Source organism: Lepus europaeus, chromosome 16 (assembly GCF_033115175.1).
Source record: "Lepus europaeus isolate LE1 chromosome 16, mLepTim1.pri, whole genome shotgun sequence".
In the NCBI taxonomy this organism is placed as follows: Eukaryota; Metazoa; Chordata; class Mammalia; order Lagomorpha; family Leporidae; genus Lepus; species Lepus europaeus.
This window is the reverse complement of record NC_084842.1, coordinates 52,392,049-52,409,416: the sequence shown is the minus strand read 5'-3', so window position 1 is coordinate 52,409,416 and position 17,368 is coordinate 52,392,049. Positions and strand designations below refer to the sequence as shown.

The window sequence follows — 17,368 nt, the reverse complement described above, 5'->3', positions numbered from 1 at the left end:
AAACATTATGCTGAATAAAGGAAGTCTCACAAAAAATGTACACACTACAATTTCATTTGTATGACATTCTAAAAGAAATCCAATTTATCTTTAGTGACAGAAAACAGATCACTGGGTAGGGCTACAAGGAAGGAAGGTTGGGAGGCAGGGAAGAAAGAAAGGAATATCATTATATTCTTAGAATTGGATCTGGAACTACACTGAATCTGTTATACAATAATTTTAAAATCACGGGAGGGAGAAATTGAAATTGTGCAAAAACGTCACAAGAAAACTTTTGGGAGACAGAGAAAGTCTCCATACCCAGTTAGCGGTAGTGAATACACAGACTTCACATCTGTCAAAACTCATCAAATAGAATTTTTAACATAGATTCCACTTTATTGCACATAAGTTATACCTCATGAAACTTGAATCAGAAAAGAAGCATAAAACAAAAACCAATCATCTTGAAAAAAATAAATAACATAATATAAGCAAAGTTAACAATATCAGATTTTAAGACATACTACAGGACAGTGATAATCAAAACAGCCTGGTACAAAAACAGATGTATAGACCAATGGAACAGAACAGAAACTGCAGAAATCAACCCACACATCCACAACCAACGTACGTTTGACCAAGGAGCTAAAATTAATCCCTGGAGCAAGGACAGTCTCTTCAACAAATAGTGCTGTGAAAACTGGATCTACGCTTGCAGAAGTATGAAACCACATCCCTACCTTATGCATTACACAAACATCCACTCAAAATGGATCAAAGACCTAGCTCGATGACCTGACATCTTCATATTACTATAAAACACTGAGGAAACCCTGCAAAACACTGGCACACACACAAATCACTTTTGGAAAACACCCCAGAGGCACAGGCACAAACCCAACACCGATAACTGGGATTACATCAAATTAGAAGCTTCTACACTGCAAAAGATACATTTAGCAAAGTGAAGAGGAAACTGGAAGAATGGAGGAAATTATTTTCAAACTATGGAACTGATTAAATATTAATATCTAGAATATATAAATAGCTCAAGAAACACAACAACAAAACAAACAACCCAGTTAAGAAATGGGCAAAGGACTTAAATGGGCATTTTGCAAAAGAGGAAATGCAAATGGCCAACAGACACATGAAAAAATGTTCAGGATCACTAGCCATGATTAAAACGCAAATCAAAACCACAATGAGGTTTCACCTCACCCACTTTCAAATGGTTTTCATACAGAAATCAACAAACAAGAAATGCTGGCAAGAATGAGGGGAAAAAGGTACCCTAATCCACTGTTGGTAGGAGTGTAAACTGGTACAGCCACTGTGGAAGGCAGTATGTTGAACTATTTGCTGAACTCCTTACTTAGTATAGAGTTAATCTTATGCTTATAGAGTTAATTGAAAATGGATCTATGTAAAAAATAAGAATAGGAATAGCAGAGGAAGGGCGAAGAAGGACAGGAGTGTGGGTAGGAGAGCGGGTAGGGTGGGAAGAATCACCATATTCCTGAAGTTGTATTAATGAAATGCATGAAGTTTGTATAAGTTAAATAAAAGGTTTCTGAGGAAAAAAAAAGGAGGGATATTTGCAATATCTACAACTAACACAGTATTAATCTAAAATACATAAGAAACTCTCAGGAAACAAGAATGAAAAGATAGGAAACTGAATAAAAAGAATATACAAAAGGTACCTGTATAAACAAAAAAAAAGATTCATCTTTAATACAAAATAATTCAAAATATAAACAATTTTCAAACTAACAAGAATCAGACAGTTGGATAATATCAAATATGTAAAATTAAGGCAATGGAAAAGAAACCACAACTGGGTTTTGCTGGTAAGCCTTTTAACTGATGCAGCATTTGGTAAAGTAGACAGGAAATACTCAGTGAAATTTTATTTATACATGACCTAAAAAAACTTATTCTGGTAATATTAGATGTTAACCAAAGAAAATAAGATGGAAAAAATGTGTCATATGCACAAAACAGAATTCAAGGTAACAGTGAATAGAGGGGCCAGGGCTGTGGCACAGTGGGTTAACGCCCTAGCCAGAATCATCAGCATCCCATATGGATGCTGGTTCGAGTCCCGGCTGCTCCACTTCCAATCCAGCTCTCTGCGTCAGCCTGGGAAAGCAGCAGAAGATGACCCAAGTCCTTAGACCCCTGCACCCGCATGGGAGACCTGGAGAAGCTCCTGGCTCCAGCCTTCAGATTGGTGAAGCTCTGGCCATTGTAGCCAATTGGGGAGTGAACCATTGGATGGAAGACCTCTCTCTCTCTCTCTCTCTCTCTACCTATCCTCTCTCTCTCTGTAACTCTGACTTTCAAATAAATAAATAAAAACAGTGAATAAAATACAATTAGGTGCCTATAAAGTGAAATTAATAAATTATAGGGCAAATACTGTTGAATAGGAAACTTATTGACCAATAAGATAATCCAATATGAATTATGTGAACTAAAATCATGTAGGAACCAGAGCTGTGGCTTAGCGGGAAAAGCCATTGCCTTCAGTGCCAGCATCCCATATGGGCAGCAGTTCAAGTCCCATCTGCTCCACTTCTGATCCAGCTCTCTGTTTTGGCCTGGGAAAACAGTAGAAAATGGCCCAAGCGCTTGGGCTCCTGCACCTGCATGGGACAATGGGAAGAAGCTCCTGGTTTCTGACTTCAGATAGGCCCAGCTCCAGCCATTGCTGCTATTTGGCAAATAAACCAGCAGATGGAAGAGCTTTCTCTCTCTCTCTCTCTCTCTCTCTCTCTCTCTCTCTCTCTCTCTCTCTCTCTCTCTCTCCCTCTGCCTCTCCATAAATCTGCCTTTCAAATAAACATTTTTTTTTTAAAATGTACACACATATACAGAATAAAACTATGAAGTTTTCAAGGAGACATTTATCTCTAACTCTCTTCTAATAGTATGAGTAAAGAGGAAGGTCTGGAAATAAGTAACCAAGTGAGAAAAGGAATAATAGAAAAAGAAAGTGAGAGACATTGCACATATTGATATCAGAGAATAATGATGAACTCAGCATACAAAATAAAAACGTACTCATGTATGTTTATCTTCTTAAAATGTTTAATTTTAAAATAAGCTGTCTTCACAGTTTGGGCTAACTTATATTGAGCTACTACCTCTTAAAAGTTAGCTCAAACTGTGAAGACAACAGTATTCTACACATATGCTCCAGATTACTGTCTTTATCCATATCAGAATGGATACAAAATTAGTTGGAGAACATCAAAGATTCATCTCATCATCACTTTTTCCCCTCTAAATGGGATATATTTATTTTTATGGTACATGTCATACTGCCAAGATCCATCTAATTTTAAATTGAAAAATATGTCAAGAATCATTCATTAGTTTAGCTGAATTCTATGAAGTAATAATTCCTTTCATTTCATAATGATAGTTGGGTGTCCATGGAGTAAGACTATCTTAAGTTGTCCTAAAAATAATCTTTTACAAACCCCATAATAGTCTATCTTCTGCTTCAGCTTGCACCTTTTTCATGCTTTTGAAAAAAATCAATGATATACATATTTCCACATGCATTTTTCCAGATAAAATTCTATTAGTAATAGTTTTTTTCTTTATTTATTTCTTTGTTTTGGAAGAATGACCTCTGATAGAGTGTAAGATAAACGTAAATGGCTATAAGAAAACCAATATGTCATAAATGACAGTTCCATCAGATGACACTACCTCAGAGGATAAACAAATTATTTATTATTAAAGAAAGATATCAGAAGAAATAACATTTCAGCTGGACTTTGAAGTTAGTAAGAATACAAATATGAGAGGCAAGATGTTTCATGTAAACAGAACAAAGGAAGTCAGGATAATAAAGATTATAAAAAGAAACTATTCATCATTTTCTTTGAACAATAAATTACATAAGGAACTACATAAAATAAGACAGCAAAATAATATTGAAAGTTGAATTGATTATACATGAAGAATCTAAACTTTATTATATACCATTTGAGTAAAACATAATAATGATCTGTGAGATCCAAGACTGGGATATTAATCAGCTCCACATAAGAAGCACAAAGAAATGAAATCAAAGACAGTGATTTATTAGAATGTTATGATAAATGTACAATTAAGGGATGACAAAAACTTGAAATTAGATAGCATGAAAACAGAGAGCAAAGAAACAATGCATTACAGAGAAGATATTTTTCAGGAAACAGAAAGCAAACAGATGATGGAGATAACAAATAAAAATTTTAAATGACTAGTATTTGTAGATTGGAACATTGGCAGTATATTATATTCATGAACACAAACAGAAAAAGAGAAAGATTAGATTTGATAAAAGAAATATATTCTGATTGTAATGAGTTTGAAGTGCCTAAGGTATCTCTAAAAGAAAACATAAAAAGAACAATTGTTTTGATTAAGGTAATGATAGCTGATGTAACAGAAAAACCTTGAAATATTAGTGACTCAATGCAATAAATATTTATCTCTTGCTCATATAAGCCTAGTAAGAACATGGCAGGCAGTAAAGAATGTAATCCACAGTAATTTGGGAACCTTAGCTGGAAATCTCTATCATTTTCAATATATGCCTTTCAATGTTTCACTGGGCTTTAAAACATAATCAGGAGATAAGGAGGGGAGAATATGGAGAAAATTAAACCAAATCCCCAACAAGGTCAAAATAAAACATCAAAAATCACTTCTGTTCCCAACCCATCAGCATGAATCAGTTACAGAGGCATATCTAAGTTCAAGCTGAAGGTTAAATTTGAGGTAATTGTGTAGGTAACTACCTCCTGGCATCAACACTGTAATTCAAAGAGGAGATATACTTATCTTTGATGGATGACTCACCATAGTAAGGTAAATAAGAGAATGTAACTACATGTTAAGAAGAGGTCAGAAATACAGATTTAAACTTGAGAGGAACAAACTTAAGTAAAAGCAGAATTTACAAGAAAATATGACATCCAAAAGTACAAAGTATAAAAAGAAAATAGTCAAAATACAAGCTAAAAGAGATCATATACTTTCTAAACTGGGCTTCAGAAGGATAAGTAAAACTCACACAACCTCAGTGCCACAGAGTTTAAAGGAGGGCTTTCAAGAAATTATGGGTGGGGCTGGTGCTGTGGCATAGCAGGTAAAGTCTTCGCCTGCAGTGCCAACATCCCATATGGGTGCTGGTTTGATACCCAGCCACTCCACTTCTGATCCAGCTCTTTGCTATGGCCTGGGAAACCAGTAGAAGATGGCCAAGTCCTTGGGCCCCTCACCCACACAGGAGACTCAGAAGAGGCCCCTGGCTCCTGGCTCCTGGTTTTGGGTCAACACAGCTGATCAGCCAATTGAAGAATGAACCAGTGAATGGAATAACTCTCTCTCTCTCTATCTATCTATCTCTCCTTCTCTCTGTGTGTAACTCTGACTTTCAAACAAACAAATTTTAAAATCTATAGGCGATAAATATTACCAAATCATGAAGAATGAGGCAACACATATGATATAGAGAAAAAAAATCAATGAAATGATGTCAGTGGAAAAATTGTCATTTTATAATAGTATAAATTTAATAATTATGAGAAGGGAAGCCATGCGAAATGGAATGACTAAATTTAATAATTATGAGAAGGGAAGCAATATGAAAGGGAATGACTTGGTGAACTGTTGAAAAAATTTAGTCCATAGAAAGATTAACCTTTATAAGATATAAGAAAGAAAAAAGAGATTAGTGTGTAAAACCATGTTAAGTATATGGTAGGCTGTAGGGAATTTGTTGGGTTTGCAAAAATTGAGAAATAGATCACATCTAAGAAGCTTCTGCACAGCAAAGGAGATAGTCAACAAAGCAAAGAGGCAACCAGTAGAATGGAGAAAATATTTTCAAACTATCAGATAAAGAATTATATAGGGGGCAGGCGCTGTGGGGTAGTGGGTGGGGCTGCTGCCTGCAGTGCCAGCATCCCACGTGGGTGCTGGTTCAATTCCCAGCTATTCCACTTCCAATCCAGCTCTTTGCATTGGCCTGAAAAGCAGTGGAAGATGGCCCAAGTCCTTGGGCCCCTGCACCCACGTGGAAGACCCAGAACAGGTTCCTGGCTCCTGGCTTCAAATCTGCGCAGCTCCAGCCATTGCAGCCATGTGGGGAGTGAACCAACAAATGAAAGACCTCTTTCTCCCTCTCTCTCTCTGTTTTTCTCTCTCTCCCTCCCTCCCTCTTTGTAACTGTAAATCTGCCTTTCAAATAAATGAATATTTTTAAAAATGAATTAATATACAGAATATATAGCTCTAGAGACTCAAATGACAAAACAACCTACTTAAGAAAAGAGCAAAGGATATGAACAGATATTTTTCAAAGGATGAAATACAAATGGCCAATAGACACATGTCTTATGGAAGACAGTATGTAGTTTTCTCAGAAAACTAAAAATAGATCTACAATATGAGCCACTGGGAATATATCCAAAGCAAATGTAAACCTCATATGAAAGTTATCTGAACCTGCATGTTTCTAGCAGCTCAATTCACATAAGCTAAAATATGAAACAAATCTAGATCTATCAACTCATGACTGCATAAAGAACATATAAACACAATGGAGTATTACTAAGCCATGGAAAGAATGAAATCTCAAAAACTGCCACAAAAATGTATGCAACTGATCATTATGATAAGTGACATAGGCCAGATCCATAAAAGAAAATATCATTTTTATTTGTGATACACTCAAACACACACTATAGGTTTAATGATCAGTGATTATCTTAAAATTTTCTGTACTTGAGTGAAGTGGACATTTTTCATTTGATTACTGTTGTAGCCCATGCCTACATTCCTGCTGAACTCTGATCTTTTTACTTTTTACTTGTGAAACTCTTTATTCAGTAGAGTATTATGTCTTTGACTATAATATAAATTAAAAATATGTTATCTTAAAAATTCAAAATATTGAAGGAAAGAAGGGAAGATGAAAAGTATAATTATATTCTTCCAACTGTACCTATGGACTATACTGAATATATTCTCTTTGTATCAATATCACACTAACATGAGAATTGATGACAGTTGTGTTGTAGTAATTATGCATTTATTGTGACCCTGAGAAACTAATGTATTAATATATTGCCTTTTTAAAAAGAAGAAGAGTAATCTGAGTAAGATTTGGAGATACTAAGCATGTCTACAAGGGAAAGAAACAGCTTTCACTGGAAAAAACTAAATAAAATTTAACATCTTACAGGAAACTCACTATCAAGACAGATTTTGAATGCATAAGGTATTATAGGTCATGTATTTCTTAGTACCAAAAGTTTTAGAGCCTCTAAAAAATGTGTAAATTTTGAAAAACACATAAACATTTACACTATAATTATGGATTTTTAAGTAAATGTATATACAGTTGTACAAAAATACCTAATTTTACTGTGTTTTTCCTTATTGTGCCTCATAAATATTATAGTATTTACAAATTTGAGGTGTGTTGTGTTTCTAAATTGAACAAGCTTATGTCTCCATTTTTCAAACAGATCAAAGGATTTTTAGCCTTTTTAGCAATAAAATACTTTTAGTAAGGGTATACACATTTAGACATAATGCTAATACTAACACAATAGACTACATTGTAGTGTAAACATAACGGTTATATACACTGAAAAGCAATCATGTGACTCACTTTAAGGAACTATGTATCCAAGGTATGCTTACATGGGTCAATGACAACAATTTAGCTCACTTCATTTGTAGGTATAGTGACACTTAATTGTAACGTACGTTCATCTGAATTTGTTGGTTTAAGTGAAGGGCAGAATTTCCACACACACACACAAAAAAAGAGTCTAAAGGTCTTTAAAGGTTCTGAGACTTAGTTCAATACAATCATAGCTTAGGCAATAAAGATGCTTTAAAATAATTAAAAATGAAAACAATCTCAGTACAACAACAAATGAGTAAGACAGTCATCCCTGTGTATCTAAGTGTACTGCAATCATGGGTTCAGTCAAGTATCAACTGACAATATTCAGGCAAAGTACCATATCCTTACTGATCATGTACATTTTCCACTGGTCATTGTCATTATTCCTGAAACAACTATTCACCTAGCATTTACATTGCATTAAGTATTATTGTAAGGTCTAGATTTTTAAAGTACACAAGAGGATGTGTATATGTTATGTGCAAATAATAGGTCATTTTATATAAAAGACTTAAGCATCTGCATATTTTGCTATCCATAGAGGGGACAGGAAACCAATCTCTCACAGATAACAAGAAATGACTGCATATAATAGAATTATCATTCACTCCCAAGGATTGACATGCTATACATGAGGCAACAAAGCTGAACCTTAAAAACAATGCAGAAAGTGAAATAAATCAGATACAAAAGAAGAAAGAATGTGATTCCATTTATTTTAAATATCTAGTATAGCTAAAATCGTGGAGAGCAAAGGTACAATAGAGATTTCCAGGTCTATAGGGAGGAAAGAATGCAGAGCCATGGCTTAATGAATACACAGTTGCTCAGGGAGATGATGAAAATCTTTAGAAATTGAGATAATGGTTCCACAATGTTGTAAATACAATACCACTAAACTATATACTTAAAAGTGTTAAGATGCAAAATTTTATGATTTGGTGCTCTCAGAAAATGGGTGGCACTTAAATATGCAGGAAGGATATTCTGTAATATTCCACTTTGTGTATTCCTATACTGCTTCATGCTGTTCATTGTCACAGTTCATAAACATTGACAATCAAGAAGAAACAGAGAAGGAAAATTGAAACAATAAAACACAGAATATATTTTAAATAAAAAAAAGATACAAAAGGTAATAATTCCTAAACCTGAAAAAGAGACAAAAATAACTAAAATTTTTATAAACACAGAAGACAATGAGAAGGTAAACTGACTATTGAATCCAGTATGACTAAAACTTATATCTAGAGAACAGTCTATTTTTGGAGTTATATTATTTTTTAAAATATGGTATTTTAATGAATTGAACTGCATAAATTATCAGTTTAAATGTGAATTCTCTAAATACACTGATTAAAAGACATAGAATGACACAGGCAAAATAAAGCCAAGACCCAACATTGTTTTACAGATCAAAGCAGCCCACCAACTACAAGCAAAAAAGTTTTGAGAGTGACAGTATTATTCCGTAGTGGATAAAGCCGCTGCATACAATGCTAGCATAGCATCCTATATCAATAGTACCAGTTGACATTGCAGCTGTGCCACTTATGCTCCATCTCCCTGCTAATGGACTAGAGAAACCAGCAGAAGATGGCCCAGTGATTGGGTCCCCATCACCCATATAGGAGACCCAGATGACATTCCTGGCTTTTGGCTCCAGCCTAACCCAATGCTGGCCATTGTAACCATCAGGGGAGTGAACTAGAGGATGCAAGATCTCTCTCTGTATCTCTCTATCTAGAACTCTGACTTTCAAATAACTAAATAAATATTTTTAAAAAGACTATTTTAAAAATGTTTTGAGAAAAATGTAGATGAATTTACACATTCAATATTGAATTATGAAGGAACGTTAAAAAGTGTTAGATTATATCTCTATTCCATGTTATTTGAGTCATCTAAAATATCTATTCTGCCTCAGAGTCAGTGCTTTCAAAGACAAGACATCATGAAAAAACTAGCACTTTGTCCTACATTGGAAATAATTTGGATTCAAGTGATCCAATACATGTTATATAAAACAAAACAAATATATACATTTTTATTTCAGAAAACACATGCTTCATCAAATTTCATTAAAATAAGGTAATAGCATTCTTCATTAGGTGAAGTGTCTTGGCAGAACAGAGTCAGAGAAACCAAAATACTTATTATCCTCTGTGTTTGTGAACTGCTCTGTTTCTTCAGGAAGAATGGATGGCTGCCATAGAAGAGCATAATTCTCTATCAGAACTTGGTAGCCACACATCAAAGCATAACTTGGCCCATTTATCCTGGGTAGAGTTAAAGTATGAAATGCTTTATGATTATATAAACATGCATTGATGCTTTATTGGTATTAATAGGTTCTCTCAAGTGTGTGGTTTTCAGAATGGAGGTGCTCAGTCCTTATTTTCAAACCAAGATCACTGGCAGCTTAGTTCTCATTTGTCTTCTGGGAAGACCCTGGGTGTCAGTCACACTTAGAAGAAATAATAATATGTTCACATTTGCTTCTGTAGCTTATCCCAAGACCTGAGGATTCTCAGTGGCATTTAACCCAACCCCAGAAATTGTATTCCACATTATGTCTGCCTTTCCTAGGGCTATTTTTCATTCCAAAATCTGTACACACATATCATCTCAAGATCAAACACTAAAATCGATGCTAATGTCCCTGGATCCTCTTTGTTAATTAGTTTCCTTTAGTATGTAACTGCCTTTTCAAAATTCAACTCATTAGAAATTTTATGTTTTGAGACTTTTTTCTCATTTTGACTCCTTTGAACCTCTGTTACTTTAAAATGTCCCTCTGATAGTCTCCTTCCAGCTCCTTCCGGCTTTCCTAATGGAGACTTCACCAGAGTCCTGGAGTAGAGCAGCCTATTTCCGTGCTCTCTTGAGAAGACTTCCTTAGCCTTCGCTCACTGTTTGTTCCTTACAAGCTGTAGGCTGCCTGATGTTTGGATGTCTCCCTCCATTAACTCTTGCCTTTCAACAACAACTCTTCAGTTTCTTGTTTACCGCCTTCCCTGTTACAGCTCTTGGCTTACTGTTTCAGTCTGTGTGTCAACAGGTTCCTTGGCAACTTCCTGGGTCGCCTCTTGCCCATTCTTCACCACAGGCTGCTTTGCAGCAATCTGACTTTCCAAAGACAGCCTGTCAGCAGTTCAAAGTGTGGATTTTATCTACAGTGTTTTGGACTGTGCTCATTTCAATTATATGAAAAAGCAACAAGAGTTACACAAGTAGGTGACCACCTACACTGTGTCAATAAAAAGGCACAGGGAATAAGTCCTGTCTAGTATGCCTGAAATCTTGTATGAGAAATTTACTTCGTGATTTCAAAAAATTAATATCTTTAGAGCAGACTGAACAAAATGCAAATGCTTTCTTCTGTTTAACCTTAGGTTTTTCTCCATATAGATAGTACAGTATTTACCCTGTTACACATTCTACCTTGTATTGTATATTATAATTATGTTTATGTTTCTGTGCCTTCAAGACTCCAATTCTAAGCCGTCCACATCATAGTATTTCAATCTTTATATCCTAGTAGGTAAGGCAGTACACATTAACAGTGGCTCTTAGCACATGCTTGGTGAACTGACAAACAGGCAGAGCTAAGAAACTTAAACCAATAACTCCAGTTCAGTTAGAGAACTGACACAATTGATGCAGAAGAAAACCCAAATAGGGACAGCTTAAACATAACATGGGGAAGTTTTTGCATGCTATGAGTAGTCTAAAGGAACCCATAAGTCTTAGTAATCCCTGGCTTTATTTCTCTCAAAGTTATAGATGGATGACCTAGTTCCAGTCATCACACATATCTTCCAGGAATGAAGCAGGGGCCAGTTAGAACATATGTAAGAAGGGTCAGTCATTTGGCACACTGATTAAGATCCTGGTTTTTGAAGCTTGCATCTACAATCACGTGGCAGGGTTGGAATTCTGGTTCAGCTTCCAATTCCAGCTTCCTGCTAATGCACACCCTGGGAGGCAGCAAGTGATGGCCTAAATACTTGGCTTCCTGCCACCCAGATGGAATATCTAAACTGAGTTCCTGGCACCTAGTTTCAGCCTAGCTCAGCCCTGGCTATTGCATGCATTAAAGCATTAAATAAGTGAACCACAAGATGAAGATATCCCCCTCCACTTACCTCTCTCTCTCTCTTTCTCTCTCTCTCTCATGAAAAACTGTAAAAACCTATAGCAAGAAAACAGAACATTCCCAGAAATCCCATCAGATTTCTGTTTATATCTATCTCATTGGACAGAATTGTGACAGAATGTCTCCCAGAGCACAAGCAAGATGAGAAAATGGGGGGGCGGGGGGGAGGATGTGAATTTGTTTCCGCTTGCAACAATAGTGGAACCTGGCCAGTAAGGAGAGACTGAATAGTGAGTAAGTCACAGGAAATGTCATGGGGGAGTAGTTAGGTGCACTGAGAAGCACATGAGTGCTGAGAGAGTTGATGTAAACGGAAAACAAAGAGCATGCAGTTGCTGCTGTTTCTTCATCCTGACTAGCCATGACAGACAGAAGCTGCTCATTCTGACCCTTCAGCCTGAAATTCCGACTGCAGGCCCAGCTTTAATCGAAACCCTAATACAACATCTTTCTGACTTTTATTCAGCCCCTACACAATCTTCCTAAATAATGATCTTCCTTAACACATTCTATGTACCTGGCACTCTGATACAAAGTAATACAATAAATACACCTTCAAGCTTCACACTGTAAACTGAACTTGGCAATGACAGAAGTTGTCCACTTAAGAGGTATTTAGACTAGCCATGTGCTTGCTGAGTGAGTTCCATCTAGGCAATGATGGCTGCAGAAAGTGAACGTGGAGCTCAGCCAAAAGTCCTCAACAAGTAAAGTGAAGAAGGGTGCTACTGTTACAGAGAGCTGGTGCAAAATGGCACAAAGGAGGAGGCAATGGAAGTAAAAAGCATTGTGGGTTCAGTGATTTTTTTCAGTGGAGCAAAGCACAAATTTCAACGGGTGAGGACAATGGTAAAGAGACAAGTTGAAAGAGAGGTAAGCAAGAACCAAAGAGTATTCGGGGTCAATGAGACTCTGGATTATTTTGAACTGATTTTAGTTCTATGCTTTAGGAAAACGCACCTGGTCTCAGTGAGGTTATTGAAAAGTGGCAAAATTGGAAAGAATTAAGGGGTTTTCCAGTTATTCAAAATATGAGAGGCCTTTGGGCAGGTTTTTTTTTTTTTTTTTTTTTTTTTTTTTTTTTTTTTTTGACAGTCAGAGTTAGTGAGAGAGAGAGAGTGACAGAGAGAAAGGTCTTCCTTCCATTGGTTCATTCCCCCCTCCCCCAAATGGCCATTACAGCCGGTGCACTGCGCAGGCAGAGGATTAGCCTAGTGAGCCGTGGTGCCAGCCAGAGCATGTTTTTAATGCAATGTTTAAGACACCAAGCTGTGCTGGACTCCAAGCTCTGCTCCCCATCCCAACATCACCCTGTAAAACAGCAGGTTATGGTTCAACTGGTTGGGGACTGGGTCCCTGACACCCATGACAGAGACCTGAATTAAGTTTCCAGCCCTTGGGGATTTGGGGGAATGATCATCACAGGAGTGAGAGTTCTCTCTCTCTCTCCTTTTTCTCATTCTCTCTCTAATAAACTTTTTTCAAATGTGAGGACATAAACCAAAATACTATCAGCATTTGGAAACATAAAAACCAATTCCATATACATTAAATTGGTCAATGGTAACAAGCACACTTCGAACATACTGTGAGAAGGGTGCTGGCAGAGGGACCTAGTATAAAGCTGGGGAAGAAATAAGACTTAAAAACTGAAACAATTCCCATTTCTTCATTCATTAAATGATTCAATAATGATGGGGAAATCCAATTTCTTGAGGTCAGTCATGTTTGGGGTTATGTGCTACCTTTATAACATATAATATAATGTAAAACTCATGTTAGTGTGTTTACATACATATCTACATCTATATCCATCTATCTATATATATAAATATAAATATATATATATATATACCTTTGATTCTAAAAAGTGGCTTCTGAAGGCAAAACATTTGAAATGTGTTTTAACAGCTTATTTCCCACAACAAATTTAAACGACCAATGGAATAATATGCAACACCAGGTTTTATTAAGGAAGAACACGCTTGTTAACACGTTTCCATGGTGAGCTCCTTAGTAACCTTCAAAAGTAGTTAACAAAATGAAGACCTTATTACACTGACCTTTATAGCAATTAAAGAATAAAATTTGGTATATAAAATATCAGAAAAATATTTTAACTCACAAGGAAAACTACACAAGCTTCACAAAGCCAATGAAAGTAATTAGATACTTAAATAGAATGGTAACGCACATTGGGATTAGATGATGATTCCAGATCAAAACAAAAAAAGTGACAAACTGAAAGCATGCTGAGAGTCTCTAAAATTAGCTTTCTATCATCTTGCTTTTATATTATTCTTAAAGGTGCCCTAAACTCACTAACCCAGTACACCTAGTCCTTGTCATTACTCTTTTAAGCTCAGCTAAGCTAATAACAAGAAATTTCCCAATACTTCACCTGGCTTGAAAAAAAATTACACAGAAGAACACATGTTCAAATTAATTCAGATTTCCAGACAAGAAAAACATCTGCTATAATATTATGGATAACATAATATTATAGGATCTCCCAGGGCCAACATTGTTCCACATCTGGATGGAGCCCTGGCTGCTCCACTGCTTCTTCAGCTCCCTGCTAAGGCACCTAGGAAAGGAGCTTGGGCTCCTGATACCCATTTGGGAAGGGGTCCTGACAACTGGCCTCAGCCTTCCCCCCCCAACCTAGCTATTAGAGCCATTTAAGGAGTGAACCAGCAAACAGAAGATCTCTCTCCCTTTCTTTCTCTCTCTCTCTCTCTCTCTCTCTCTGTCTCTCCCATTCATTCCACATTTTGGTCCCCCCATTCTGTTTCAAAAGATTAGTTTCCTCTACGCACTGGGGAATTGTTTGATTTTAAGGACAATTAAATTAAAAAATTACTAGAAATAAATAAGCATGATTGAATTACAGACATAGCTCAGTGGTTTATGAGCACTTTATGTCAAAAAAGATTTTAATTAAAATCGTGACTTTTCCACTTATGAGATTACGTAGCCTCATCAATAATATAAAATAATAATGCTTTGTGCATAGAGTTGTGGTGAGAAATAAATGTTCATAAGGTACCTGACCTAAATTTGGCATACATTAATGTAAAAGATCTATTAATAACATTATTTGCATTACTTTTTATTAGAAGACACTGAGGCTCCGACAGTCAGAAACTTGTCCAAAAATCACAATTTCTCACAGAAAATAAAAAACGAAGATTCAAACAAAGCTCTTCTATGAGAAATTCACGGCTCTTGAGTTTTAAAAACCTAATTTTTAGAAGATATTCATTCAGAGAGCAGGAATTAATAGAAATACTGTACTGAACGTATGGCTTCAGAATCAGATGAGAAAGGAGAAAATACAGAAGAAATTGGGCCGGCGCCGTGGCTCAACAGGCTAATGCTCCGCCTTGCGGCGCCGGCACACCGGGTTCTAGTCCCGGTCGGGGCACCGATCCTGTCCCGGTTGCCCCTCTTCCAGGCCAGCTCTCTGCTGTGGCCAGGGAGTGCAGTGGAGGATGGCCCAAGTGTTTGGGCTCTGCACCCCATGGGAGACCAGGAGAAGCACCTGGCTCCTGCCATCGGAACAGCGCGGTGCGCCGGCCGCAGCACGCTACCGCGGCGGCCATTGGAGGGTGAACCAACGGCAAAAGGAAGACCTTTCTCTCTGTCTCTCTCTCACTGTCCACTCTGCCTGTCAAAAATTAAAAAAAAAAAAATACAGAAGAAATTAAAAGCAAAGGCAATCTGTGAAAATAGTTCACTAGTGCAGTTTTGCAAATTATCGAGTTTAGAGCAGAGAACCTGCAGGAAATGGTTAAAGCGATCAAGATAATTTGGTCTAAGAAACACAGTAGGGGGAAATAATTGCAACAGTCAAGTTTACAGAAATGTGGTATAGAATATTATGTACAGTTTCAGCTTGCAAGGGTGGTTTAAATCCCCCCAAAGGATTAAAAATTAAGAATAAGAAATAGCTGTCATAAAACAGGTACTCTGCTGTCAGCTATAAGAATTTATAGGGGTGGTGGTGATTTGGGGGCCATCATACATTGACATGGTATAGATAGTGTTATTTTAATTAACAGATAAATTAGTTTTATATTTGCAAGTCTTGCAGCAATAGCAAGCTCTTAGTTTGTAAGAAAATGCCAAAATTTGGATTATTTTCACACAATGGATATTTTAAAACAGAACATATTTGAATTTTTGTGTCACAAGCATTGTTTTTAAAATGTCCATGAGCTTACCAAAAAAAGGAATTTTATACAGAAATGTCATTTAAGGGGCAAAATAGGCTAAGCCTTTGCCTGCAGCGCCAGCATCCTATGTGGGAGCTGGTTCACATTTTGGCTGCTCCTCTTCCGATCTAGCTTTCTGCAATAGCTTGGGAAAGCAGTAGAGGATATCCCAAGTGATTGGGCACCTACATCTGTGTGGGTGATCCAGATGAAAATCCTGGCTCCTGGCTTTGGATTGGCCTACCTTTGGCCATTTCAGCCATTTGGGAAGGAACCAGTGAATGGAAGACCTTTCTTTGTATCTCCCTCTCTCTGTCCGTAGCTCTACCCCTCAAATAACTAAATAAAATCTCTTAAAAATTTCATTTAACAAAACTGTTTCCATCAAAGAATTTGATTATGCAGTAAAATTTCATCTAAGTATAAAATTTTGCATTTACAAAATGATATATTATTGGGCATTAAGCTTGAATTATAGAAGTTTAGGAATTAGGTATTACAAAATCTACTTTTAAGCTGACCAATGACTCCAGATACAAGCATGGGTAGGAGTACCAAAAACTCAAACATGTTTTTCTAGATAATTACCATACTGAATAACTTAACCCTGTAATATAAAAAAAGCCCACTACTATCTAACAGCTAAATGAGAGTTTCAAAACAATGCCTAAAATATCACAAACATAATTACACAGTCACACTAGGGGGCGCTCTTCACACTGAAATAATGGACGACATATTTTAAAACACGTGGTGGTCTTAGCTGGCAAAATGAAAGATTTTTCTAAGCATGTAGTACTTGCAACAAGTGTTTATCTCTTGAAAACGTTTGCTGGCAACACACACATTTTCTTTTGCATCCAACTGTTTGTGGAGTTAAGACTATCAAGTTAGTCTTTCAAGTAAAACATTCTCAGCTGATAGGCACTATTTTATTCCGGAAACATTTGGCTACTTAGACTGGCATCTGTCTCATTCTTTTTGTAGTAGAACTGAATCTCAATAACTACCACTGCTTAAAAGTATATACAGTTTTTAATTGTAATTTATTTCTTAATTTTCTGCTAGAACTTTATTTTCCTCATAAAAAGGAGAGAGGCAATTATCAAAGTAATCTAATATGAACACTCACAGTGAAATTCTAATGTAGGCAGTATGAGCTTTTTCCACATTTTCTCTTTACCTGGTAGGAGCTCTTTATGTCCAGATGTTCTCCTCAGGAAGTTGAAGATTCAGCTTCCTAAAAATACAATTAGAATATTATTATCAGGCTTCAAAGAAATAGCAAATGGTAGGAGC

General features: G+C 36.4%; 1 protein-coding gene across 2 annotated transcripts in view; it reads right to left on the bottom strand.

Moving 5' to 3' along the window:
* LOC133775336 (cytochrome c oxidase subunit 7B2, mitochondrial) overlaps positions 1 to 17,368 on the bottom strand; it is a 155,970-nt gene that overhangs the window by 79,870 nt on the left and 58,732 nt on the right. For both annotated transcript variants that reach the window (XM_062213599.1, XM_062213600.1), the window contains exon 2: positions 17,253 to 17,309. The gene's annotated coding sequence lies outside the window, so the exon portion shown is untranslated. The remainder of the gene's footprint in view (positions 1 to 17,252; positions 17,310 to 17,368) is intronic.